General features: G+C 33.3%; 1 pseudogene across 1 annotated transcript in view; it reads left to right on the top strand.

The window, feature by feature from the left end:
* Window positions 1-2134: 2134 nt before the first annotated feature.
* LOC143256491 (paired box protein Pax-6-like) overlaps window positions 2135-27214 on the top strand; it is a 327851-nt pseudogene continuing 302771 nt past the window's right edge. Inside the window, exon 1 of the transcript XR_013031384.1 lies at window positions 2135-2330. The product of XR_013031384.1 is annotated as a paired box protein Pax-6-like (transcript). The remainder of the gene's footprint in view (window positions 2331-27214) is intronic.

Below are 27214 nucleotides of genomic sequence, written 5' to 3'. Positions count from 1 at the left end.
CATGGGCCTGGCATGGTCAGGCAGTTAGGGTAATGTGACAGTCAAACCCACTATTTGTTTGTACAAAAAAGTAGCTCAAGAGTTGACAGTGGATGGTGATAAGTAGCTGTTTTCTCTATAGTATTACACTGCTAAATTAGGGACGGCGAGCGAAGATAGCCCTCGTGTAGTTTCGAGTGAAAATTAAAAACCACAAACAAACTGGTTTCGTTCTTCACTTTTGTTGTGGACATTCACCAAATAAAAAGAAAAAGACCACCATGGCTAGAGCCACTCTGAATCTATGTTGGAAATGTAACGACGCTTTTATAGCGACTCGTAACGCATTAGGAGCCGACATGGCCGGGTGGTTATAACACTTGACTCGTAATCTGAAAGTCGCGGGTTCGAATCCTTGTCCCATCAAACATGATCGTCCTTTCAGCCTTGGGACGTTATCATGTTACGGTCAGTCCCACTATTCGTTTGTAAAAAATTAGCCTAAAAGTTGACGGTGGGTAATGATTACTAGCTGGCTTTCCTCTAGCGCAGATAGTCCTCATGTAGCTTTGCGCGAAATTCAAAGCAAACCGAACCAAAACGCATCATTTCATGAAAAACAAATAATCATGAACATGAGATAGGTTAAACCTTATAATTTCGAAAACTATTATTTTATTATTTGTAGGAGAAGCTGGAAATATGGAGTAAACAATAAAAATAATATTAGTGGTATATTGTCATCACACGTGATGTAGACCTTTTCACGGTTCTCAGGTTGCTATTACTAATTAGTGAAACGGTTACAAAACCTTTGTAAAAACGTAAATGTCTTAAATAAAATTCGTGAACAACAACTGGTCATTTTTTTCAAAGTCATTCACATTTGTACAAATTGAACGAAACTACCGGCTGCACTCAAACAAACACCGTTTCGCGTTGTAGGTCTACGTTTAAACTCACCAGATGAACCAAACCAATGGCTGATCTTGAATAAACACCGTTTCACGTTGTAGGTCTGCGTTTAAACTCACCAGATGAACCAAACCAATGGCTGATCTTGAATAAACACCGTTTCGCGTTGTAGGTCTACGTTTAAACTCACCAGATGAACCAAACCAATGGCTGATTTTGAATAAACACCGTTTCGCGTTGTAGGTCTGCGTTTAAACTCACCAGATGAACCAAACCAATGGCTGATCTTGAATAAACACCGTTTCACGTTGTAGGTCTGCGTTTAAACTCACCAGATGAACCAAACCAATGGCTGATCTTGAATAAACACCGTTTCGCGTTGTTGGTCTACGTTTAAACTCACCAGATGAACCAAACCAATGGCTGATCTTGAATAAACACCGTTTCGCGTTGTAGGTCTGCGTTTAAACTCACCAGATGAACCAAACCAATGGCTGATCTTGAATAAACACCGTTTCGCGTTGTAGGTCTGCGTTTAAACTCACCAGATGAACCAAACCAATGGCTGATCTTGAATAAACACAGTTTCGCGTTGTAGGTCTGCGTTTAAACTCACCAGATGAACCAAACCAATGGCTGATCTTGAATAAACACCGTTTCGCGTTGTAGGTCTACGTTTAAACTCACCAGATGAACCAAACCAATGGCTGATCTTGAATAAACACCGTTTCACGTTTCAGGCCTACGTCTTAAATCACCAGATGAATAAAACCAACGGCTGCCATAAGGAAACATCGTTTCACGTTGCGGATCTGACATACTAATTGATCAATTTAACACTCACCGTTTCACGTTGGGAAATGGTATCTATAGAGAATCATTTCTGTGGCTAACTTTTAAAAACAGAGCATCGTGAGTATCGTGGAAATATTTCTCTCTTTGTCTGTTAAATCAAAAATCTGTCGTTACGAATATGGGTTCACTGCTTTTATTTTTCCGCCTTATTAAATACTTTATGCAATAAATTCTAATTTTCCATAATAGAAACTTTTGCCGAGGGCGTTCTGAGGGGCGGAGCCTATCTTCCTCAGTAGAAAACTCCACCCGTATGTCAATAAGAGCTTTCTTCGCCTGATTGCACCCACACAGGTGTGACATCATGAAAATGAAACAAGCCGATTGGTTGCTGATAAAGCCATGTCTCTGTCCCACAGTTATCTCTCAAGTAAAATGCCAGTAAGTGGCCACCAAGCTCTGTATGTAGGTCGTGTTTCGGAGTAGACTTGGGTAAAGTTCTGTTATTTGGTAGTGGTCACAAGGTGTCAGTTAAAAGTTAATGTTGCTAAGGTATATCAGAAACTTAACATCCGTGCTTCGTTAACTGAGGCGACATAGGTCGTGTGTGTAACAACATCAAGGGGTTGTTCTTTACAAGGGTGAGTTTTTAAAATTATCTTATTACTACATTATATAATTTAATTTAAAAAAAATATTCAAAAACACCATCAGCTGAGAAATACAAATGTTAGAAAGAAATATTCGAACTCAGTGTAATTTTGCTGTTCAAATATAAATATTCAAATTCAGGAACTCTCAAAGTGGGGAATATTTATATATCTCTAATAGTTTACCATTTTGTATGTATAATTAGTTGTTAATACGATTTTAATATAATTGTAAAGTGCAAAAATACGATACAATACATCAAACGATTTCTCTGATACACCCAGAAACGGATTTTACTTATCATGTGAGACGTAACTTAAATATCTTAAAACAATTTTAGCGAATTTTTAGAACATTTGGGTTATTTAATTTGATTTCTAGTTTCGTAAATTCGCCTCAAAACGACATATTGGTTGTCATTGTCATATGTATCCCTAGAATTGATAGATGAGGTGGAAGGTAGGTAATTGACAACATTTGTCGTCAACTCTAGAACTGCTGTAATACAATAGTGAGACTTAACCCAAACGGCAACAGAACGCGAACCAAGGACCCTCAGATAGTCCGAACTGGGGTAAAAATATTAATTCTGACTACGGTATTTGGAGAGTAAAGTGTCAGATATAATAGCAAGCAGTCAGATACAGAACTTACTATAACAAATGTTTAAAGAGCTGCACTCTGAAGTATCACTTGCTATCGAGAGTATTTTATTTATAACATCAATGTACATGTCATATAGTCTAGCGTAGTAATAAAATACATGTATGGAGGTCGAGATAGAAGCCGTACTGGTTCTGTACGGTTAAAAATAATTAGCTAGCTTCTTGGTACTCAGAAAAATGAGAATATACGTATTAACGTATTGTGAGACGAGCCGGTATTACTGTATATCGTTGTATATCGACTTATTACACCCACTGTATCTACATGTATATTTGAAGAGATTATATTTGAGGTGCGAATAAATTTATCCCAATGCTTCACAAGGTTTACTTAAACTAAACACGTAAATACGGTTAGAGTTTTTAAACACGTAAATACGGTTAGAGTTTGAAAAACTATAAACGAAAAAACGAGTTCAGAGAATTATAAAAAATACGTTCTATTAAGAAGTGAAGAAAAAAGAAACGGTAACGCTGTTGTTGGAGAGGAAAAAACAAACGAAACAGTAACGGTGCTTTGAAAAAACAAACAAACGATAACCTATATTTGATGTGGAAAAATAGAAACAATAACGGCATTGTGAAGTGTAGTAAAACGAAACGGTAACACTGTTTCTGGAGTGGAAAAATAGAAACAATAAAGGCATTGTGAAGTGTAGAAAAACGAAACGGTAACACTGTTTTTGGAGTGGAAAAATAGAAACAATAACGGCATTGTGAAGTGTAGAAAAACGAAACGGTAACAGTGGAAAAATAGAAACAATAACGGCATTGTGAAGTGTAGAAAAACGAAACGGTAACACTGTTTTTGGAGTGGAAAAATAGAAACAATAACGGCATTGTGAAGTGTAGAAAAACGAAACGGTAACACTGTTTCTGGAGTGGAAAAATAGAAACAATAAAGGCAATAACGGCATTGTGAAAAATAGAGTGTAGAAAAACGAAACGATAGCACTGTTTTTGGAATGGAAGAAACAACTGAAAATACACTACTGTTTAAATTGTTGTTTTATATATCATGTTATGCATCTTCTATATAAATATAACAGTACTGTCTGTTGTATGTACATGTTACTACTTATCTATATAAATATAATAGTACTGTCTGTTGTATGCTATACGTTCATGTAACTACTTATCTATATAAATATAATAGAACTGTCTGTTGTATATCCAATGGAAATAATTATCTATATAAATATAACAGTACTGTCTGTTGTATGCTCTATGTCCATGTAACTACTTATATATATATATATAATATTACTGTGTGCCGTATGATCTATGTCCATGTCACTACTTCGCAGGGTATGGACGAATATTCACCAAAATTCGCATAGAAGGTAATTAGGTCCATGCAGGGGTACATACAAAATTTTCAATTTTGCAGTTTTTATGGGCATTTTTACCACTACTTCGGCCCCTATAGATGGAGTTTCATTGGACCTATGAAGAGACAGATACATACAATTTTTCACCTTTGCATTTTGCTTTTTTTTCCATTACTTAGTCCCCTGTTGAAGGACCTTTACCAACTTTGGTGCCCCCCGCTAGCACAGTGGTATGTGTTCGGATTTACAATGCTAAAATCAGGGGGTTCGATTCCCCTCAGTGGGCTCAGCAGATAGCCCGATGTGCCTTTGGTATGAAGGTTTGTTGAGTCTATGCAGAGATACACACGTTTGTGGTTTTATGTTTTACAGTTTTATAGGGTTATTTTAAACTTTTTACATAAATTTTTTTAAACATTTTTACCCGTATATGAAACAGGTATTCCAGCTGGTATATGCAGTAATATAACCTACGAAAATGGACGCTTGTTCGTCTTTTGTGCATAAACAAGATGAAGAAACAACGTAAAAGATTTACGTTTAAATTTAAATAATTATACCGATAGGGGTAAGATGTATAGCAAGAGCGGCCTCTATGAAGATTCGTGTTAATTATTATTTGTGTCATTATTTGTTAGAAACTGAACAAAAATTTCAAAATTCAACACTGACAATCAACATTCGTTAATCTTTGTCTAGCGTCAAGTTTTTGTCGAATTATCTTATTTGGACGAATATTAACAATAATTAAGTTTTAGTCAATAATTTAGCGGGAAGTAATATCTATAGTAATAATTTAATTCTAGTGAGTCATTTTGTGGGAAGTAATATTTATAACAATAATTAAGTTTTAGTCAATAATTTAGCGGGAAGTAATATCTATAGTAATTATTTAATTCTAGTGAGTCATTTTTTGGGAAGTAATATTTATAACAATAATTAAGTTTTAGTCAATAATTTAGCGGGAAGTAATATCTATAGTAATTATTTAATTCTAGTGAGTCATTTTGTGGGAAGTAATATTTATAACAATAATTAAGTTTTAGTCAATAATTTAGCGGGAAGTAATATCTATAGTAATTATTTAATTCTAGTGAGTCATTTTGTGGGAAGTAATATTTATAACAATAATTAAGTTTTAGTCAATAATTTAGCGGGAAGTAATATCTATAGTAATTATTTAATTCTAGTGAGTCATTTTGTGGGAAGTAATATTTATAACAATAATTAAGTTTTAGTCAATAATTTAGCGGGAAGTAATATCTATAGTAATAATTTAATTCTAGTCACTCATTTTGTGGGAAGTAATATTTATAACAATAATTAAGTTTCAGTCAATAATTTAGCGGGAAGTAACGTCTATAGTAATAATTTAATTCTAGTCAATCATTTTGTAGGAAGTAATATTTATAACAATAATTAAGTTTCAGTCAATAATTTAGCGGGAAGTAATATCTATAGTAATTATTTAATTCTAGTGAGTCATTTTGAAAATCAATAAATGTTCAAAGCAATAATATACCTTTGAGATTGTGATCCGAATCTCCGAAACTTATGTGAGGTAGATTTACAAAATTCCTTTATTAACTACAGAAGAGTTATACAAGTTATGAAACCATTTTGAGCTTGTACATCTAACCGGATTATTTGTGCACGTGCTTTCATATAGAACCACTTTCGGTATCGAATTATTTCACTTATATCTTACTTCATAAGCACTTTTCTGCCCCTGCTTGTTCAAGGGTAAATCTGAAATGTTATAACGATGAAATTCGGGTTTCGATAAATACATGTAGTGGGCACACCACAGCTAGCCCATTGTAAAGCGTTGAGCCTAACAACGAAAAAATTTAGTTCTTTAACAGTGTTCTGCCCCCTAGTGTTTCAGTGGAAAGTCTGAGAGCTTATCGCGCCAAAAGTAAAGCTTTAACACCGGCGGTGAACTTGGCCACAGCGAACATACTGTGTAGCTCTACGCTCAGTAATAAAAATAATATAAATACCTTTCTTATTTCCTCGATAGTGGGTCACAGGCCACTTGGTGAGGTCACCTGTTTTAACCACTCGTATGTTTTCTTACAGTAAAGCCTCATTAGGCTTTTTGCTATATCCACCGAGGGGAATCGAAGCTCTGATTTTAGCGTTATAAATCCTAATCCGTGCCACTGTTTCAGAGGGGGGAGACAATATACAGTAATGTGTTATCTGTCGTCAGTCAGTAGACATTAAAATGATGTTACATAAAGTATGCTTAACGTTGCAATTTGTACAGTTGTAAAGTCAGTAAAAAGTGCACGTAATAGGAATGAAAAGAAACATTATGCACTTTGTATGGTACAACACAGCGTGACATATGAACTTCAAAACCAAGAAATAGAAACATTTTTTCCTCTTGAATTTTTTATTTACTTTTGAAATAGAATACTTCCAGGGACCATGCGGAAGTACATCTAGTATATAAAGGTAATCGTTCTAGTATCATTGGAACAGAATGGAACAGTATAATCTACACAAACATGTTTGTATTGGATTTTGCGCAAAGCCACACGAGAGCTATCTGCTCTAGCCGTCCGTAATTTAGCAGCTAGTCATCACCATCCACCACAAACTCTTGTCTTATTCTTTCACCAACGAATAGTGGGATTGACCATCACATTATAACGCCCCCACGGCTGAAATAGCGAGCATGTTTAGTGTGAAGGGGATTTGAACCCGAAATACTCAGATTACGAGTCAAGTGCCTTAATTACCCAGCCATTTGTTTTTTATGGGATCAACTTATATAAAAACAAATATTTATAACAGCAAGGTTTCGCTGGAACAAACGATTTATATTTTCTCAACCAAGTCTTAAGCAACTGAGAAACAATAAGAAATATTTAATATCATACATAAGAATAGTATAAACGTAATGTGACGTCAATCACAATCTATATTTCATTTTGAAAATCTATCAGGTCTTTTCATTTTGTCTCATATAGTTTTTTTTAGTCATGAAGATTGTTTGTTTTTTTTGAATTTCGCACAAAGCTACTCGAGGGCTATCTGTGCTAGCTGTCCCTAATTTAGCAGTGTAAGACTAGAGGGAAGGCAGCTAGTCATCACCACCACCATCAACTCTTGGGCTACTCTTTTACCAACGAGTAGTGGGATTGACCGTCACATTATACACCCCCATGGCTGGGAGGGCGAGCATGTTTAGCGCGACGCGGCCGCGAACCCGCGACCCTCGGATTACGAGTCGCACGCCTTACGCGCTCGGCCATGCCAGGCCTAGTCATGAAGACATAACTTAAAACAACCGTTCGTTTTCTTTATATTCTTTGTTAACAGTGTGTATGCTTTCTTATAGCAAAGCCACATCGGGCTATCTGTGGAGCCCACCGAAGGGAATCGAACCAATGATTTCAGCGTTGTAAATCCGGAGACATACTTTGTTAACAGAGACTTTGTTGACGTTGACGTTATTTGCTTACAAATTTTTGTGAAACGTTTAGAAAAACGACTTTTATACACCAGATATGTATACATATATATCTTGTTATATTTTAACCAACGTTTCACTTTTGTGGTTTTATAGTGGTTTTTATATGGAACTGTTTGATATTAAGATATTTGTTAAATTTTAAAACTGCCTTTAATATTCTATTTCTAGAATCTGTTGTAACGCGCGTCTAACAATGTCTAGATTATTATGATGATTTAATCATTATTCTAATGTAGGAGTATAGTAATAACAGCAACTATAGAGGTGTGCTAACATATGATATGTCCCTCGCTATTACAGAGGTAAATATATACATTTACAACGCTTATATCAGGGGTTCGATTCTCCTCGGTAGACTCAGCAGATAGTCCAACGTGGTTTTGCTATAAGAAAACACACAAACATATGATATGTTACTTTTAGATGAGATATAAAAATAAAGAGAACTACATTATGTTTTATGGTTAGCTAAAAATACATAAACGTCGAATAGAAGCTGTTAAAAACAGTGATAAGAAATACAACGTTTATTAACATTGTTAAGAATAAATTGGATGAGTTTGTGGTATCCTAGAGCACTCAAGTGTTAAACTAAAAGTAATAGTATCAGATGTATTGATATGATGGGTTATTTTTGCTTTAATGAGCACTTGGATACACAGGCCTGCTTTAATTTATTGTCTTGGACTTTTCACGTGTTCGACAGTAATTCCTGTACTTTGAATCGAATATGATATTGATTACTCCATCACGTGCAAGTTTTTCACAAAACGTCACAATGTACTTTTACACACGTGAATCATTTTCATTGAAATCAGGTCACATTTTGTGACGTTTAAAATATTGACAGCCACTGGCTATAGATTTCTCTACATTAATTGCGACGTGAGAGTCTTATCGTTCGTTCTAGAATCCACGACATACGCACCGCTAGTATATAGACAGTTAACAGGCCCCGTGACTTGTCATTTCTGGTTAGTATTTGTTTAAACGTGCCCTTTGACATTATTTTTCTTTTCAATACTACTTGTTTGTCGCTATGGCAACATAGGGTGTATAAACAACCCAAACATATTATGTTATATTTGTAAATTTGATCTAAATAAGAGAGTGTTTGTTTTTGACTGATTTGTAAAAAAAAAGTTCTTACGTGATAAAAATAATAATAATGTTATATTCAAAATGTACGTAACTGAATTATGTAAAAACAGTTGCTGAAACCAAAACTTTTATGAAGCTAAAGTCGTCAGGCCTTTGTTATTAGTTACAATGAACAGTATGCGTTCACGACATTTTTATGAGAATCCATTTTAAACCGTAAACTATAACACGATTATTTTGACACCTATATTACCAGTTATTGTTATGAGGAATATTGCGAGTAAACGTGAATTTTTAGGGCAATCCAGGGCAGTCATATGGGAGAAATGTATATTGTTGCGCTATTATATCAACAATGCTGAATACGAAGTGAGGTTTTGAATAATACTGTTGAAACGTAAAGCAAACTGAACATATTTTAGAATCAACTGTCTTATTTAAAGATATTATTTGCTAGGTGTCAGATTAGTTATTATCATTTGTATACATTGGAACTTGTTAATTGTCAGAGCAAAGAATCAACTAGAACGGTGACGTACTTACACGAAACTGCATATAGAGGGCCGGACATATACCAGTTATGGAACTTAAAGTGACATCTGTCTCTATATAACAGCTAACCCTTGCTGATAAAATTTGTAAAATGCTTTCAAATTTGAATCGGTTATTTCTTGTTTTCAAGAAAATAATTTATGGAGAGAAATCTATACATGATGTAAAACCAAAATACATTATTTTGAGCTAAGATTTTTCAGTTTTTTTTTTTCCACGAAAACGAAGTTTTTGTAACTTTTAGGAGTCATATCGCGAGCCAATCAGAAATAACGCCCCTCTTTCACCAAGTGACGACTATTCGTGATGACGAGAAACACACTTTGAGTGAAAATGTATTCATAAGACGGTTGGTATGGGTATTAAAACTTTAACTGAAGCAAAATGTAAAACAACATTTTGACCTTCTTAGGCCATCTTCAGATTAACAAAGAGGGTTTACAAAAATCTCTTTGTTAACCTGAAATTGATCTGAGAAGGTCGTAACGTTGTTCTGTACTTTATTTTAATTAAAGTTTTAATACCCATACCAACCGTCTTGAAAATACAAATGAAGCCTGTGTTTACGAAAGATAATCTTATTTCAGATAGGCACACTTTCTGGTGTTTAGTAAACGTAACGCAGCAAGTGTGTTAAGTCCATGACGGCTCAGAAACCAGTGTCCAGTGATAGTTCTAAATCACTGTCTTTTCTAATCCGTAGTGCTTACTGGAAGGATTTACACATTTTGATAAAAAAGTTTAGAAAAATTACCTTTATCCTACAGATATATGTTAAAGAATGTTAAAAATAACTTTAACCAGTATTTTACCCTTTAACCAGTATTTTACCCTTTAACAAGTATTTTACCCTTTAACCAGTATTTTACCCTTGCTGTTTCATTAGGGATGTGTATATTAATCCTGATCATATCCCATATGTTCGATCAGACAATAGTAGACTAATAGTTGGCGGAGGGTTCTGTTGACCAGCTACCTACTCTATACTTTACCAGCTCAAAATTAAGGACGGTTATGTACAGGTAAGCCTCTGCTGAACAATCAAACAATCGCTATAACATGCCACCTCTATTCTGAAGGCAACAGTTATTATAGCTATTCACGTAAATACACGAGCATTGCTTTTCATAATTTCAAAGTGAGACATTTTTCGAGTACAGTTCATATTATTATTTGTAATGCAAACTTTTAAGTTGTGTTGTAGTTGCGTTGTTTGTCAGAATACTTGCGTTTCTTCACAGCGTACAAACTTACTGTTGAGTGAGGTGCTGTTTGAGCCCACTATCAAATTACATGCTGTAAACAATGAACGTTGTTTGTGTTTTTAACGTTGTGCAACATAATATTCTTTTGTTGTTTATCTAAATATAAAACGTGTTTAATCACATGCTGTAAACAATGAAATTTGTGTGTGTTTTTAACGCTGTGCAACGTAATATTCTAGTGTTGTTCATCTAAATATAAAACGTGTTTAATCACATGCTGTAAACAATGAACTTTGTGTTTGTTTATAACGTTGTGCAACATAATATTCTAGTGTTGTTTATTTAAATATAAAACGTGTTTAATCACATGCTGTAAACATCGAACTTTGTGTGTGTTTTTAACGCTGTGCAACGTAATATAGTGTGGTTTACGCAACTATAAAAAAAAAGATTTTCTTAGTTTTAGCGTTCACGATGTGCAAGTTTATTTGTGGGCTGTTATACATAGTTGGAACCAATTGTCAAAACGTCTTTGATTGTGAATGTTACGATTTGTAGTAACTAGCTGTACATCGGCAGATATACAATGTTCTTCTGTTTTTTCTTACGCTTTCTAATCGAATATTTTTCCTTCCTTTCATTGACTTGAAAAGTTCTCTTTTTGGCCCAGCGCACCAATACGATTCTTTTATAGTTAGTCCTTTTTGGCCTAAATATAAATTCCCATTGATATCCAAAAAAGTCGGATTTACCAATTTTGAGGTACTTTTTAGGGACCAGAGATCACAAAAAAAACAACACAAAATCTTTTGCTTTTGGTTCAGTTTCTCGGCCATATTTTGACTAATTTACATGGGATTTGGTGCAAAGATATAAATGGCGAATTTGCTCACTTTTGGCAATTATGGGTGGTCAAGATGCCACAAAAAGCATAATTTTGGAATTTTTTGCCAATGACTCTGTTGTTTTTCGGACAATTTACATCGGATTTAGCAGAAAAATAATTTTGGATTCCTTGTGATTTGCTCAATTTTTCAGTGAGGAAGTACAGTTTAGGTTTTCGTGAAATATTCACATGCATGTCAACCAGCTAACATGGGATTTGGTACAAATACACTATTCTGCAGGTCTCAGAATGGATAGCTTTCGATTTTTCTGTGTTTTTCACGCTGTTTTTGGTGTCATACAGCGGCCACGTTAGGATTGCGTGGAGAATACATGATTGTTGGAGTGTTTAATGTTTAATTATCAATTGTAACATTGAATAAAATTAACTCTTTGAGCATGTTTTCCGTATTATACAAACTAATATTTGGACATACTTTTCTGTATTATACAAACTAATATTTGGACATACTTTTCCGTATTATAGAAACTAATAGTTGAGCATGCTTTCCGTATTATACAAACTAATATTTGGACATACTTTTCTGTATTATACAAACTAATATTTGGACATACTTTTCTGTATTATACAAACTAATATTTGAACATACTTTTCCGTATTATAGAAACTAATAGTTGAGCATGCTTTCCGTATTATACAAACTAATATTTGGACATACTTTTCCGTATTATAGAAACTAATAGCTGAGCATGTTTTCTGTATTATACAAATTAATATTTAAATGTGTTTTTCTATATCGTACAAACTAATAGTTGAGCATGTTTTCCGTATTATACAAACTGATATTTGGACATACTTTTCTGTATTATACAAACTAATATTTGAACATACTTTTCTGTATTATACAAACCCATATTTGAACATACTTTTCCGTATTATAGAAACTAATAGTTGAGCATGTTTTCCGTATTATACAAACTAATATTTGAAAAAAAATTTTCTGTATTATACAAACTAATATTTGGAAATACTTTTCTGTATTATACAAACCCATATTTGGACATACTTTTCTGTATTATACAAACTAATATTTGGACATACTTTTCTGTATTATACAAACCAATATTTGGACATACTTTTCCGTATTATAGAAACTAATAGTTGAGCATGCTTTCCGTATTATACAAACTAATATTTGAACATACTTTTCTGTATTATGTACACCAATAATTTAGCATAGTTTTTATATTATACAAACTAATATTTGAACATACTTTTCTGTATTATACAAACTAATATTTGGACATACTTTTCTGTATTAAACAAACCAATAATTTAGCATAGTTTTTATATTATACAAACTAATATTTAAACGTGTTTTTCTACATTATACAAACTAATAGTTGAGCATATTTTTCTGTGTTATACAAACTAATATTTGAGCACGTTTCTCTGCGTTATTTAAAATAATATTTGTGTTTTTGATTTTGATATCTTGACATTTATATTTAGGTATAGTTCTTCATAAAAGAGTTTTTGATTCCTGCTTTTGATGTCATTCAGTGAATATCTTTGAGTGTGTTTTTTATAAATCTACAAGCGATGACTTTACCTCATGTTTCACATAATACAAGGCTAATGTTAATACTGAGCGCGCCGTGATTCTTGCCAATTAAATAGAAACAAGTCGTTTAGTGTGGCTATTCAAGGTGTACGAATAACGTCTAAACTAAAACAATTAAAAGTAGCATAGTTTTTATTTCGCCTCACCACTTCTTTGTTCAGGACTAGCACTGCACACGATAATCGAAGCTTTCGTATTATCACGTGACTAAACTGTTTGTTTTAGACTAATGTACGTCTAATTTCTCCTCGTCTTGATATATTAATAACCTTTTATTTACATTTTCTGATATAAACACAGCTTAAATATCATTATAATGTGTATTTAATATGGATGAATCTAGTATAAACGTAGTATACGTCATTATAACGTGATTTTGGTACGGATAAAACTGGTATAAACACAGATAAGTATCATTATAATGTGAGTTTAATACGGATGAATCTGTTATAAACACAGATAAATGTCATTATAACGTGTATTTGGTACGGATAAATCTGATACCAATACAGCTACAATATGATTACAGCGTGTATTTGATATGAATAAATACGTTAAATGTTATTTGACAAAATTAAAATTCGACCAAGTTACAATGAAGTATATGAGAAAATACGCGTAAAACTTCTAATCTTAGAAGAAGTCAGATTTTGAAACCAGAACCTTTTTTACGTAGATATTTTTGAAGTTATTCAAATTATTGATCTGAATTATCGACGTCTCTGAATATTCACGATTGATTTTACTACGTATGTAATTTTTATATACGTTTTTTATAAGTTTTTTTTTGGTACCACACATAACAGTATGAAAATACTGCAAAGGAAGAAGAAACAAACGTTAACGTATCGACTAAAAATCTTTAACAATTTTTATTATGTTTTTATAAGTTTTTAACCCCTGCCGTAATACAGCAGCATTCATTTGTTTTTAATATAAATAATGAAAGACATTTTGTGGATATTTTTTGTGTTATTCTGTTGTCGACCGTCACGTGACGTAAACACCTTTCAAATGTACTTTAACATTATAATTGAACTAAGCCTTTAAACGTTTCAAAGCAAATTAACGTCATCTTATAAGTCTAGTAAACGAGATGAATTATCCAAATAATTATACTGGTAGTAATTAAAAATAGTCCGTAAAATGATTATTATCTAAATATTTTGGTTACAAATCAGGAGGTCAAGAAAAAACACAAAAAATTCTAAGATATTATATATTTTGAAAAGTTGGATTAATTTGCGAGTAGAAAACAAATATTTATTTTTAAATAAAAGAAAGTCGGGGTTTATATAAAACATATGAAAGATAATAAATATTTAATAATAGTAAAGAGGCTTCGTAGCTTCATTAGTGAGAGTAAAGTCAACTATACAGGCAAACTAACATTTTTGTATTGATTAGATGTTAGGCGAATATCTTCGTCACTTCAGTGAAGAACGTATATCCGTAGAGCCTAAATATCCAACAAACTACCGTGACGACAGTTCCGCTGATTCATAGCTGTCGGGAGACCATGAAATGTCACTATTGTTTACCCCCGGCTCATGTGTGGCACGGCTCGTTAATATAAGCGGACAGTGGGCTCTCTGGAGCATTCAAACCACAAGCAAATTAGGGCAATGTCAAGTTCTCCAAACTCTGGTACACCTGGATTTATATATAATATATGTTTCAAGTAGGACTCTGACGCATAAATAACGAAACAGTTATAATAATATAATAATACGTTCACTTACTTTTCTCCTGGGGACATTTCATTTTAATTCTTAGAACAATACTGTGAAATGTCTCATTTATTAGAGAATACTTCTTGTTGGCGTTAATCTCAGAATGATAAAATAGTTACATTTTAGTGCTTAAATGTTATTAAACAGACTGTTTGTTAAAATAACAAGGGAAAGTGACGCTTTGTTAAAAACAAGGTAAACTGACTCTTTGTTAAAAACAAGATAGACTGATTCTTTGTTAGAAACAAGGTAAACTGACTCTTTGTTAAAATAACCAAGTAAATTACTCTGTTAAAAACAAGATAAACTAACTCTTTGTTAAAATAACCAACGAAAATGACTCTGTTAAAAACAAGATAAACTGACTCTTTGTTAAAATAACCAAGGAAAATGACTTTTTATTAAATAACAAAGTTAACTGGTTCTTTGGTAAATAATAAAGTAAACTGAATAAAGTAAACAAAATAAACTGACTCTGTTAAAAACAAAGTAAACTGACTCTGTTAAAAACAAAATAAACTGACTATGTTAAAACAAAGTAAACTGACTATGTTAAACAAAGTAAACTGACTATGCTAAAACAAAGTAAACTGACTATGTTAAAACAAAATAAACTGACTCTGTTAAAAACAAAATAAACTGACTATGTTAAAAACAATATAAACTGACTCTGTTAAAACAAAATAAACTGACTATGTTAAAACAAAGTAAACTGACTATGTTAGACAAAGTAAACTGACTATGCTAAAACAAAGTAAACTGACTATGTTAAAACAAAGTAAACTGACTATGTCAAAACAAAGTAAACTGACTATGTTAAAACAAAATAAACTGACTATGTCAAAACAAAGTAACCTGACTATGTTAAAACAAAAAAACTATGTTAAAACAAAATAAACTGACTATGTTAAAACAATATAAACTGACTATGTTAAAACAAAGTAAATTGACTATGTTAAAACAAAGTAAACTGACTATGTTAAAACAAAGTAAACTGACTATGTTAAAACAAAGTAAACTGACTATGTTAAAACAAAATAAACTGACTATGTTAAAACAAAGTAAACTGACTATGTTAAAACAAAGTAAACTGACTATGTTAAAACAAAGTAAACTGACTATGTTAAAAACAATATAAACTGACTATGTTAAAACAAAGTAAATTGACTATGTTAAAACAAAGTAAACTGACTATGTTAAAACAAAGTAAACTGACTATGTTAAAACAAAGTAAACTGACTATGCTAAAACAAAGTAAACTGACTATGTTAAAACAAAATAAACTAACTATGTTAAAACAAAGTAAACTGACTATGTTAAAACAAAGTAAACTGACTATGTCAAAACAAAGTAAACTGACTATGTTAAAACAAAGTAAACTGACTATGTTAAAACAAAATAAACTGACTCTGTTAAAAACAAAATAAACTGACTCTGTTAAAACAAAATAAACTGACTCTGTTAAAACAAAGTAAACTGACTATGTTAAAAACAAAGTAAACTGACTATGCTAAAACAAAGTAAACTGACTATGTTAAAACAAAGTAAACTGACTATGTTAAAACAAAATAAACTGACTCTGTTAAAAACAAAATAAACTGACTCTGTTAAAACAAAGTAAACTGACTATGTTAAAACAAAATAAACTGACTCTGTTAAAAACAAAATAAACTGACTATGTTAAAACAAAGTAAACTGACTATGTCAAAACAAAGTAAACTGACTATGTTAAAACAAAATAAACTGACTATGCCAAAACAATATAAACTGACTATGTTAAAACAAAGTAAATTGACTATGTTAAAACAAAGTAAACTGACTATGTTAAAGCAAAGTAAACTGACTATGCTAAAACAAAGTAAACTGACTATGTTAAAACAAAATAAACTAACTATGTTAAAACAAAGTAAACTGACTATGTTAAAACAAAGTAAACTGACTATGTCAAAACAAAGTAAACTGACTATGTCAAAACAAAGTAAACTGACTATGTTAAAACAAAATAAACTGACTATGTCAAAACAAAGTAAACTGACTATGTCAAAACAAAGTAAACTGACTATGTCAAAACAAAGTAACATGACTATGTTAAAACAAAAAAACTATGTTAAAACAAAATAAACTGACTATGCCAAAACAATATAAACTGACTATGTTAAAACAAAGTAAATTGACTATGTTAAAACAAAGTAAACTGACTATGTTAAAACAAATTATACTGACTATGTTAAAACAAAGTAAACTGACTATGTTAAAACAAAGTAAACTGACTATGTTAAAACAAAGTAAACTGACCATGTTAAAACAAAGTAAACTGACTATGTCAAAACAAAGTAAACTGACTATGTCAAAACAAAGTAAACTGACTATGCCAAAACAAAGTAAACTGACTATGTCAAAACAAAGTAAACTAACTATGTTAAAACAAAGTAAACTGATTCTTTGTTAAAATAACAAAGTAAACTGACAACAATAGAAATATGTTTCCATTTTCCCCTAATAAAGAAAGTTTGATCTTTCGAAATCGCCCGGAATGTAGGGTTTTGTTATTTTCTCATTAGACTGCCTAACTAATAGTTATAAACAGATGTTAACATATAAATTTTAATATATGTGAAAGGCTAAGCACATGGGTAAGCGTATTCATGTTTTATGTTCTTACAGGAATGTCGCTGCAGTTTCAAAATTGTACGCGAGTTGAAAACAACATAAAAACAAAACATCCCCCCCCGTATGATCTAATTGATGTAGTTTGCTGACAACGATCTTTATGTGAACAAGGCTTAAAGGACAAATCTATAGTGCCAATTGTTTCTTAGTCTCACATAGTAACTTCGAAACGTTTCGAAACATTCGGGGAAATGTATAGACGATCCTCTTACAAATAATGTAATCACTGTATAGTCTCTAAGGGCCCTTCTCTCTGGCCAGAATATAAACCACCACAATCACCTCACCTCAATACTCGTTAATGTAACTAGATTACTACTATCTCTCGGGGTATGTGCTTCATAGCCTTTATTGGATTTCCGGCAAACCTGTATTAATATAATCGTTATTTCCGTGTCGCGGGTTGATATGTAGCAATGCAGGAAACAACTATATCCGTATTTACTGTCTTTGAATCTATATACCACTTAACACTGTATCCACTACATAAACATTATACTAATTTACGTTGCATTAGGCATTGCTAAATAGACTCTGAAACCTTCAAACAAATGTTCCATTTACCATAATCTGACATCATTGACCTGACCTCGAGAGAAGCGTAAACCAAATATTTCACAACAATGTTTTCTCAGGTACCTTCCAGAACTTTTATTTGTTTGAAAGCCCGTGAAGTAAAGTGGTAAAGTATCTCTCAAACAGATGTTAGAAATACGTTGTTGTTTGTTCTTTTCTTAATGACTTGTAACATTTGAAAGTCGATTATTACAGTTACGTGTTTCTGTACGGAGATGTATCAGGACTAGAAACGTCTGTTGTTATACAAGTTATTCTGTATTGATCCTGTCAGTACTTCAAAGAAAAATTCAATAAATATAAATATATTTTAAACTCTCTGTAGAGAGGCTGATGAATTCGACAGTTTAGTAAGATATAAGACCCGGCATGGCCAAGTGGTTAAGGCACTCGATTCGTAATCCGAGGATCACGAGTTCGAACACCTGTCACACCAAACATGCTTTTCCATTCAGCCGTGGGGACGTTATAATGTGACAGCTAGTCCCACTATTCGTTGGTAAAAGAGTAGCCCAAGAGTTGACGGGGGGTGGTGATGACTAGCTGCCTTCCCTCTAGTCTTACACTGTTAAATTAGGGACGGCTAGTGCAGATAGCCCTCAGTAGCTTTGCGCGAAATTCAAAAACAAAATAAACCTACAAGAAACACACCGCTGGTATGTAAACGGTTAACAGGCCGCATGACGTGTCATATCTGGATAGTACTCATTTGTACGTGAACTTTGACATTTTTTCCATCTTCAATGTTATTTGTTTCGTCGCTTTAACAACATAAGTTATGTAAATGGACCAAACATATTCTTTTATATTTGTTTTAAACTTCATCTAAATAAGAGAAAAAAACATATCCAGGAAAAAAAAAAGTAAAGCACATATGATATAAACTATTAATATATATAAACACATATATATGACAACTGGAGAGATATCAACCACTAAATAACTTGAATGATTTTCAGAATACTTAAAAGTCCGGTAAATATCTTATTTTTTCATAATCACAGATTGGCAGGTTTATCATGTGTAGATGTACGTTTACTATCAAAATATACTTGTAAAGATAATGTTATATAGATGTAAGTTTACTATCAAGATATACTTGTAAAGATAATGTTATATAGATGTAAGTTTACTATCAAGAGATACTTGTAAAGATAATGTTGTATAGATGTAAGTTTACTATCAAGATATACTTGTAAAGATAATGTTATATAGATGTAAGTTTACTATCAAGATATACTTGTAAAGATAATATTGTATAGATGTAAGTTTACTATCAAGAAATACTTGTAAAGATAATGTTGTATAGATGTAAGTTTACTATCAAGATATACTTGTAAAGATAATGTTATATAGATGTAAGTTTACTATCAAAATATACTTGTAAAGATAATGTTATATAGATGTAAGTTTACTATCAAGATATACTTGTAAAGATAATGTTGTATTTATGTAAGTTTACTATCAAAATATACTTGTAAAGATAATGTTATATAGATGTAAGTTTACTATCAAAATATACTTGTAAAGATAATGTTATATAGATGTAAGTTTACAATCAAGATATACTTGTAAAGATAATGTTATATAGATGTAAGTTTACTATCAAGAGATACTTGTAAAGATAATGTTATATAGATGTAGGTTTACTATCAAGATATACTTGTAAAGATAATGTTATATAGATGTAAGTTTACTATCAAGATATACTTGTAAAGATAATGTTATATAGATGTAAGTTTACTATCAAGAGATACTTGTAAAGATAATGTTATATAGATTTAAGTTTACTATCAAAATATACTTGTAAAGATAATGTTATATAGATGTAAGTTTACTATCAAGAGATACTTGTAAAGATAATGTTATATAGATGTAGGTTTATTAGTATGAAACAGAAACATTCGCTACTATACAAATTTAATTAATAAGTCAGTTAACAGTTATTATTATAATAAGGAACTGGCAGACATTTTCGACGATGGATAAAGTGTTAATCTGGCAATTATCACGCCATATTGCCACGAAATAGTTCAGAATGTATGGAATATAAGGTTCTTGCTGTTGTATTTACCTTGGTAATAACGTAACCAGCAAGAGAATGCTGAACGTTCGATTTTTTTCTTTACTTGAATCTCTGCTGGCGGTCTTGGTGACAGTCTACCCTAAGGACACTTTCATTGTTTTGTTGTCGAAAAAAGAAGGTGCAGACACCGCACGTGATCTCCGGCGTGAGGCACGATATAGGACAGATAAGCAGTCCTCTGAACCCCCACCATCTGTCCTTGCCGGCAGAAATCCCACCGGCGGTCAGGTCTGATTGAGAGATAGCAGACCAGGATCAAACTTCGCGCCTATAGCGCACTCTGTAGGACGAATGTGGTAAACTTTGGGAACTAACAATTATCTGAAGGCGTATATACCATTATGTGAGCCTGGATGTCACAAAAAAAGCCCCGACAGTGGGGTTCTCTATTCATGAACAACTTACCTCCGTTGAGATGGAGGCTTCGTGCACCGCATGCAGTCACAAACTACAGGAGGCTGGAGAACACAATGACGGCGGCGCAAAATAAAGAAATTTCGCTACGGATACGGCATGGATCCGTTGTTCCATCAGTGCCGCTTTCCCCGCTCGCTTTCCTTCCCAACCGTCTCTCTTCGTCTTTGCCATAGTAGACGCTTTTGCAAAAACTGTTTGCTTATGAACGAACGGATTTGGAATATGTAGCCAACACTTATAATATTTATCTCCATTTCCCTCCCAGGTCTATTTGGATCTCATAATAAAGGTTATTCTTTTCATTTTCAACTTTACTGTTGAAGGGGGGGAAAAGTTGGCTTTCCTTGTACAAGATGAAAAGCAAAGAGAGAAAGCGTCCCGTCCAGTGCGAGATATGGTCTTACACAGACCACTCGAGAACTCGTGAAAAGATAAAATGGCCCTATCATACTCAAAATACATTTAGAAACGATAACTACTCAACATTGGAGGGTCATATACACCTGCTAGGACTAATTCGCCTATACAGAGAAAGAGAGGAAAGAGACATAGAAGTTGTATCAATCTCAACGAGACATGTGGAAACACAATGAGCCATGTTAAAAAATATATGATACACACACTTATGATTGGATGATTATTTTGCATACAGCAATGTAACAACCGATAAAAACACGTGTCGAAATGTGATGAAATTATAGAGTAAAATAGGTAAAGGTTTGATTATTGTGATTTTCCATTCTGGTACAAGATAGGCAGTATATATCAGTTATAATATTTGAATTTAACTAGCGAGATAATTAATACAAATCTGAAAATTACAGGAAGACAAAAATAATCGCACGTTTCAGTTATTGAAACCATGATTTTTCCAGTAAAGGCATCAAATGTTCATAAATAAATAACAAATAACAATAAATCAAAAACAGTGTCTATAATCGTGAAGCTTCTAGGATGGGTGCGTCCTTGTCTCACTTTTCATTTGGGGAGGGGGCTCCAAACACTCTCCAGGGATGAAGCACTCAAGACCCCCATTATTAACACCAGGTACTATTTTAATATCGACTTCTTGTTTTACTTGAGATTCAGTAAAGATTATTTTGTTTAAATAAGTTATTTATCACAAGACAAAAAGGTAGATTAATGAAGACAATAATTATTATACTATTGCAGTTGGAGCAATATTTGTTCATACGATTCCTTACCGACACATAATACCAAAATGGACTTTGTGAAGAATTATATAATTATCTTATAATTAATTAGGTGTTCTTATGATTGATGCGACAGGTTATAACCTCATATGTATGGACAAGTGAGACATACTGCACGTAACTACCATATTAGTTTATGTAACGCAATAGTGTGATCACGAGAGGATGACCTCTCAGGTAAAAGATATTTCAGACAACTGTGATCATGAGAGGATGACCTCTCAGGTAAAAGATATTTCAGACGACTGTGATCATGAGAGGATGACCTCTCAGGTAAAAAAATATTACATATAACGGAGATATCACTTTATGTATTGGTTACATGTGATCATGAGAGGATGATCTGTAAGTTAATAGGTATTACATATAACGGGGATATTACTTTATATACTGGTTACATGTGATCACGAGAGGATGACCTCTCAGTTATATTACTTTATGCATTGGTTACAATCATATGATACATATAACGGACTGGTTATATGAAAGGATACTTTTAGTTAATGTACTGGATATATTACTTTTGTTGGCATGTGATCATGAGAGGATGACCTCTCAGTTAAAAGATATTACAGATAACGGATATATTACTTTATGTACTGGTTACATGTGATCATGAGAGGATGACCTCTTAGTTAAAAGATATTACAGATAACGGATATATTATTTTATGTATTGGTTACATGTGATCATGAGAGGATGACCTCTTAGTTAAAAGATATTACAGATAACGGATGTATTACTTTATGTACTGGTTACGTGTGATCATGAGAGGATGACCTGTAAGTTAAAAGATATTACAGATAACGGATATATTACTTTATGTACTTATAAGGCTTAACGAATCAACAGACACAATAAGCTAGTTTTTGATCTGTATGTAATTCTGTGTACGGTGAGATGAGTCCTAAAATCAGTGTAAAAATGTACACTTAGTGTGTGAACTATAATATACAACTTGGTACGTATCTGGTACCGTCTTTTATACCCTACAGAAGTAATAAATAAATGTTATCGTACGAAATAATTACGTATATTTACCATTTGCTGGCTGTTGTTTAAATTTAACCAGCTTATATAGACCTTCAGGCCTAATTAGTAAAGCACACCAATTGATAAAAATAAGTCGTAAAAGAGAGATCGTAAGGGATTATAAAGTTAATAAAACCCTATTCTTGTAACATCATAGAATTATTATACCAACTAGAATCATAGAAATTTAACAAACTCCCAGAAACACTACTGTAATAAAAGTCCTAAGTCCGTGAGCTAATAGAGAAAGTCCATATATAAATACATCCTGCAGTGGAGTTTGTGAACTTACGTAAATGAGCGTTACGAAACTGATATTTATGTATTTCAAAGGGCCGTAAACTGTGTTAAAATATGTACAGTTCTGAAGAAATGAGAAACTGCCTAAGTGAACCAGTATCAGTAACACGTTATTAGTGACATAATAATTAGTTTTTAAACGTATGAGATTAAAGTTTTCTGTGCGAAATGTTACTTGTTCAAATTATTACAAATTATGACGCCTTATTCATACATTGCTACAAATTGGGATAAAACATAAAATGCGAGGCAGCTAAATTATTTACTGGAAACAAATCGACTGAATATGAATCAGTTTAATATTGTACAACGTGCACGTGACTCCGTAGGGTCACACCCAAAGGGTGACGTTCCTCCTCAGTATTCCACTTATCAGTAGTGCCCCCCAGTGGCTCAGGGGTATGTCTGCGGACTTACAACGCTAAAAATCGGGTTTCGATACCCGTGGTGGGCAGAGTACAGATAGCCCATTGTGTAGCTTTGTGCTTAATTCAAAACAACAACAACAACTTATCAGTAGAAATCAAAATTTCGGTGAAAACCTTTCGGCAAATTTTTTAACCATTTTTTTTTTGTTTAAGAGGTGTGTGTAATCTTAGGAAGAATTGAATAATTTGTTATTGCGAATAGTTTCAAAACAAATGACGACAGTACCGAGAAAATTTCGGTAAAAGATGATAAATGTTCCAATTGGATCATATCCAATGATCATTTGGATTTTACACGTAAATAAAGAGAAACACAATGATCATTTGGATGTTTCACGTAAATAAGGAGAAATACAATGATCATTTGGATTTTACACGTAAATAAAGAGAAACACAATGATCATTTGGATGTTACACGTAAATAAAAAGAAAAACAATGATAATTTGGATGTTCCACGTAAATAAAGAGAAACACAATGATAATTTGTATGTTCCACGTAAATAAAGAGAAACACAATGATTATTTGGATGTTCTACGTAAATAAAGAGAAACAAAGTGTTTTAAAACCATCTCGTACACTCGCGTCGCAGCATTTTGTCGGTAAAATTAAGCTACGTACTTTAGGGTCCCAAATACAGGGTCTTCTCTTCATCCATTTATGATTGGCGTGAAAGTTCATATAGAATGATTTAGTTAACACAAATACAGGGTCTTCTCTTCATCCATTTATGATTGGCGTGGAAGTTCGTATAGAATGATTTAGTTAACACAAATACAGGGTCTTCTCTTCATCCATTTATGATTGGCGTGGAAGTTCATATAGAATGATTTAGTTAACACAAATACAGGGTTTTCTCTTCATCCATTTATGATTGGCGTGGAAGTTCATATAGAATGATTTAGTTAACACGAATACAGGGTCTTCTCTTCATCCATTCATAATTGGCGTGGAGGTTCATATAGAATGATGTAGTTAGCTCACTATTAGTACGATATTTTAGCTACTTTAGAAAAACGAGCGAGAGAGAAATCGCGGACGAGCCGTTTCCATCTGTAAAATCTCAACCACTCGTCCTCAAAGTAACAACTGTCAGTAATGACAAATGTATTTAGAGTTGCCCTCTCCCTGAGGTAGGGGCTAAAAGAACACTGATAAACTTTTTGACGCCCCAGTTAATTGTATTTGTCAATACTGTACTCATCAACCTTTTAAGGTGATATACATACACAACGAAGGTGATGTGTTATTTAACGAAAAAAAATTCAGTGACAGTAAGTTAGTTTTACAGGAAGGTAAAGTTTCCCAACGTCATTCAACGTGTGTGAATCCGCAAATTTGGGTCGTTGTGGGCCGTCAAACAGACGTTGAGAAAACGTGCACACCTCGAGCTCGTGCAGAGATATCAATTAAAAACCGATTGTGTTATTTTTATTAGAAAACAGAAGATCCGATGTTTAATTCGTTTGTTCCTGTATTTGGATATGTTTTCTTAAAAACACCTGGTGAATTTTGTCTTTATTTTTCAATAACAAAACTGTCCGTAGAGGTGAAGCTTTGGGTGTTATAAACCTATTAAGTTATGATTGCGGTTAAAACTTGTCCACTATTTTTGTTTGTTTCTTTTGTAGATACTTTAAAGTAACTGAAATTATGTGTTTTTGATCCAAAAATGGAGTAGTTTTACAAGCGAAAACATTTAAATTGTAAATAACAGAATTATAGCTAACTTACAGGGCCCGGCATGGCTAAGCGTGTTAAGGCGTTCGACTTGTAATCCGAGGGTCGCGGGTTCGAATCTCGGTCACACCAAACATGCTCACCCTTTCAGCCGTGGGGGCGTTATAATGTGCGGTCAATCCCACTATTCGTTGGTAAAAGAGTAGCCCAAGAGTTGGCGGTGGGTAGTGATGACTACTGTCTTTTCTCTAGTCTTACACTGTTAAATTAGGGACGGCTAGCGCAGATAGCCCTTGTGTAGCTGTGCGTAAAATTCATAACAAACAAACACGTATCTTACGTTGTCAGAAACAAATACATACATGTACAAAGTACTTTCACGTAACATGTATGTGTGGGTTTCTTATAGTCAGGCTGTCTGCTGAGCCCACCCAGGGGAATCGAACATCTGATTTTTAGCGTTGTAAATACGCAGGGTTACTGCTATACAAGTGGGAGGCAAAATATGTAACATCATTTCAGATAGTAACTGTTGCATAAGTACAAAGACAAAGAGGATCCGGCATGGCCAGATAGTTAGGGGGCGCTCAAATCGTAATATAAGAATCGCGAGGTTCGAATCCCCGTCACACCAAACATGCTTGCCCTTTCAGCCGTGGGAGCGTTATAATATGACGGTCAATCCCACTATTCGTTGATAAAGGAGTAGCCCAAGAATTGGCGGGGGGTGGTGATGACTAGTTGCCTTCCCTCTAGTCTTACATTGCTAAATTAAGGACGGCTAGCGCAGATAGTTCTCATGTAGCTTTGCGCGAAATTCAAAACAAACAAACAAAACCACTAGGGTATGGTTATCCCGTTTCTTAGTATCATACAAATACCTTTTGAAGTGTAGTAGTAGCAATAGATAAACAATAGTAAAATAAAATAAACAATGTTGTATTGTTAATTAGTAGCTGAAGTCCTGTTTCATAAATGACTTAAACAACATTGTTATTAATTGCAATTCATCAGCTTTGCACGAAATTCAAAAACAAACAAAGAAAAAGACAGTTTAACACTATAACTGTGCAGGACAGTGTATGACAAAAACCTTCAAATTACAATATTATGACTGTATATAGACAGTGTATGAGGAAAACATTCAAGTCATAATATTGTGACAGTATAAGACAGTGTATAAGGAAACATTAAAATCGTCTTGGCTTTAACTTGTGTTTGTAACCCTAACTTGATAGTTATTCGCGAATGGCCCGGCATGGCCAAGCGTGTTAAGGCGTTCGACTCGTAATCCGAGGGTCGCGGGCTCGAATCCAGGTAGTACCAAACATCCTCGCCCTTTCAGCCGTGTAGGCGTTATAATGTGACGGTCAATTCTCCCTATTCGTTGGTAAAAGAGTAGCCCAAGAGTTGGCGATGGGTGGTGATGACTAGCTGCCTTCCTTTTAGTCTTACACTGCTAAATTAGCGATGGCTAGCACAGATAGCCCTCGAGCAGCTTTGCGCGAAATTAAAAAAAACAAACAAAAAACAAAATTATTCGCGAATAACGGATTACATGATGGCTGTGGCGAAAAGCAATAAAAACTGAAATATTTCAGTATTGGTATATTTAGTTTGTTAGTTTTGAATCAATTTTGTATGAATTACCCGTTAGTTTGGTGACAGTATTATTTTTTCTTTCGGACTTTTGCGATGTTTCAATGTAACTTGTCATCTAAGGCAGCCTCAAGTTCTGTAACGTTTAAAATATCACAACCAACAAAACTGATTATAATACTACTGCTGGACGAAACAAAACAGGAGCTCTGGGTGTATAAAATTAATCTCTACGCAACTGGACAACAGCTTTTGGGTCTGTATATATATATATATATGCATTTATTTTTAGAGTGTAATAATCTCTCGTTATTTTGACGCTTGGAGA

The sequence above is a fragment of the Tachypleus tridentatus genome, chromosome 7, assembly GCF_004210375.1.
Source record: "Tachypleus tridentatus isolate NWPU-2018 chromosome 7, ASM421037v1, whole genome shotgun sequence".
NCBI lineage: Eukaryota > Metazoa > Arthropoda > Merostomata > Xiphosura > Limulidae > Tachypleus > Tachypleus tridentatus.
Note: the sequence above shows the minus strand (reverse complement) of the source record. Positions and strands in the feature narration are given on the sequence as shown.